The sequence below is a fragment of the Suricata suricatta genome, chromosome 6, assembly GCF_006229205.1.
Source record: "Suricata suricatta isolate VVHF042 chromosome 6, meerkat_22Aug2017_6uvM2_HiC, whole genome shotgun sequence".
Classification (NCBI taxonomy): domain Eukaryota; kingdom Metazoa; phylum Chordata; class Mammalia; order Carnivora; family Herpestidae; genus Suricata; species Suricata suricatta.
In genome coordinates, this window is record NC_043705.1 from 147,746,274 (window position 1) to 147,749,835 (window position 3,562).

Genomic DNA, 3,562 nt, shown 5'->3' on the forward strand with positions numbered 1-3,562 from the left:
ATGCCTACGTGATGCTTCACAGATACACCAAAATACGTGTGGACTCAGACTACAGTGCAATATGATTGAAATAAAAGGGTTTAAAATTGAGAAAAAGAACAGGAGCCAGGAGCTGTTTGAAACACGTGCAGGATTTGTTGGGACTTGAGAGTCAAACATCATCATTTGTCTGGGTCGCTTTCTGGAGTTCTCGGTAACCTTGAGCCACCAAGGCGGGGAGGACACTCTGGAGGCCGGGCCGAAGCTCCTGTCCCTGGAAGGGCCTGTTCTGCTGTGGCCAAGAAGAGGGTCCTTCTGTGGCCTGTGGTTTTAATTGATTTGGGGACACCAGGTTACTGTGGGTGGGGCTGCAGTGATTTATGCAGGAAGGGCTGTGGGGCGCGACGGTGTTCAGCCTCTGCTTCCTAACTGTGCTTCCTGTGGAACTGCCTATTTCAGAGCGGTGCTCACTTTGGGTTTTGTTGTTGTTTTTAATTTATTTTTGAGAAACAGAGAGACAGAGCATGAGCAGGGGAGGGGCAGAGAGAGACGGAAACACAGAATCCAAAGCAGGTTCCAGGCTCTGAGCTGTCAGCACAGAGCCTGACACAGGGCTCAAACCCACAAACTGCAAGATCATGACCTCAGCCGAAGTCAGCCACTCAACCGACTGAACGACCCAGGCGCTCTGAGTGTGCTTCACTTTGGAATAAAGCTGGAAGGCACAGCGTTTGACTCAAATGTCCCTAAAATAAAATAATGCTGTACGTTAATCCCACTCAATTTATTTGTAAACACGCTGCTTCCCCCTTGTTAAAGCTCACGAGACAGATACAGGGTCTCACATGTACTTCTGCGTGTGCAGCTGTGTCTGTCTATAATGCGTACGTGACTGGCAGACACAGTTGTTGATTTCATGATGACAAAGTAATTCTGCAAACGTTGCACCAAAGATGAGGTGTTAGGACAGGGAAGAGACTTCACCGAAGAACCTGTGTGTTTTCAGAAACGGAAGTTATGTTTAATTACACTATGTAACAGAGTATTTCTGTGTGGGATTGTTCAGAAGTCTGACTGCTGCAGTTTACTAAGATCATCACTTTACAGAGAGGGAGGGCAAGTCTTTCTCATTAGTTCCACTGCCTTGATCTCACTTCACGAAAGCCGATCTGAAGTAAACACACGGGAACTGGTGGAGACAGCCACGGTGCGTGATCACTCGGCTGTCTTGTGAGGGGGCACAGGGGCCCCCACCAGCTCAGCCAGAGCTGTGGAGGCCAGAGAGAGGTCCCGGAGCTCGCTGGGAGGGCTGTGCGCAGCCAGAGCCAGGCCCGTGGGACCTGCCCTGACCGCCCACGTGGGGGTTGCGCCCATGCAAGGTGCCCCTCTCTTCCCGCAATGACAAAACCAGCTGCTCCATTTCTCTCCACATCAGGACTCTGGCTGCAAGCAACAGAGATCATCCAAGCTCCTTGAGACGGTAACGAGGGGTGGCTTCTTCAAGGACACATCACGGAACCGCAGGGCAGGAATGGAGAATGCACGCCCGTCCCTCAGAGAGGAACCGGAAATGGCCAGCAACTGTCAGGAACCTTGGGTCAGCGGCCTCTCTGCGTCACACGTGCATGTCTGCTGTAGTCTTCTCCTCCTGGCTCTCCGGAGCTTGCACCTTCCCTGTTCTATCCCCCTATGTGGCAGCGTGGGGGCTGCGGGGCTATATGCCCCTATGGCATTTGAATGGAGAGGGTGCAGGGAAATCAAGATGTGTGGCTTTTGTTCACCTCAGAGGAAATCTTGAAAAAAGAAAATGAGAGGCGCATGGGTGGCTCAGTTGTTTTAGCGTTCGGCTTTGGCTCAGGTCATGATCTCAGGGTTCGTGGGTTCGAGCCCCGTGTCGGGCTCTGTACTGACAGCTCAGAGCCTGGAGCCTGGTTCAGATTCTGTATCTCCGTCTCTCTCTGACCCTCCCCTGCTCACGCTGTCTCTCTCTCTCAAAATTAAATAAATAAATAAATAAATAAAGTTAGGAAAAAAGAAAAAAAAAATGAGGCTTCATGAACCAGCCAGTGGCGGCCTCTGAGGCGGCTCTGAAGGCAGTCCATCTTCTCCGGATCCTGTGGGAAGTCAGCATCTTGCCAGGGTGCAGACTGCAGGGAAACACTAGGCTCTGAGCCTCTCCCGCAGCCCTCACAGCGCCCGCACTGGCCTGTGCAGAAGCACCAAGTCCCTGGAAATGGCTGCGCCTAGAGGACCCGGGCTTCATGGGTGGGGGTGGGGGTGTCTAAGGGTGGGGCAGGGCACCACGCTCTGGGGACTCCCTGTGTCCCTGTGTCTAGTGTCCTTGTAAGGACACTGGCTTCTTATGAGTGGCCTGAGGTCAGTGGGGGATGAGAGCCAGGGGGATTAAGACCCAGGTGGCAGCCACAGTGCCTCATCCGTAGGGAGCTGCTGCCGTGGCCAGGGATGGAGAATAGGGTTATGGGTCTAGCAGGTGGCAGCTGATCGGGTATTGCTCGAGCCACATAATGAGAAGCGAAAGGAGAGTGTCAGTGACAATAAGAGCCACAGGCTCATGTCTCCAGGTCTTTTGGCCATGTCCCCCGCACAGAGGGTTCCCTGGGTCTGTGGATCTCTCCTCGTCTGGAGTGTATGACTGGAAAGAAACATCTGGAACAAAAGCAGGGTAGGAAGGACCAAGTGGAAGCCCCTGAATCTGCATTCCCTCTTTGCAGGACAGGAAACAGGAAGGAGTGCTGACTTACTGGAGGAAGTGCAATGAGAACCCACCACAAAGGACCTGGGGGAGGCAAAACCATGTCCTTGATGTCCCGGGAAGTGGTTTCCCAGTGGCCACCATGGTCCTCCCACTGTTCTCGTTCAATTCAGCTGCTGGCCGCTGGGAGACCGGGTGGATTTGGGCAGTGATCGGTCCCTAAGCTTCACCGGGAGGAGACTCGTGATGAGTTTTCTTGTCCCCACAGTTTGCCTTTGGGTTGGAGCCATGCCCTCCTAAGCATGAAAAGTACAGAGATGTGCCTGGGCCCTGGCAGATTTCTGCGACCGACATCACACTGGCATCGTCAGAGCCTCCGATTCCCAGGCTGGGCAGGTGCAGCAAAAACCAATCATGGCTGGAAACGGTACTTTCGGGGTTGGGGTCCTGCAGGTCCACGGGAACAAGGATGGCGCAGGAGGCATAGGTCCTGCTTGGGCTGCTTCAGAGTTGCTCTAATAGTGCGCCCCCCCCACCGCTGCCCGGGCTCTTTGGCTTTTATACGTCGGTTGTTCTTCAGGGGCACCAGGAACTGGAGCTGTCGGGAACATTGGCCACCAGCAGACGCCTGTGTGCCCACCTCCTGCCTCAGCCGCTGCAGCACCCCTGGGCCCACCCCCACCACAGCTGCCCATGTACATGCTGGGGTCCTGTCCTGCCAGCCACAGACACGAATAGTTGAAATTACTCCACTCTTTAGAGTTAGAATTCAATCATTACAAAATTTTGCCCTGTGACTACTCTCTTTCCAAGAGCTTCTTGAAATAACAAACTCCATGTGACTAAAATAGGGTTCAGAGACTTTGCCGG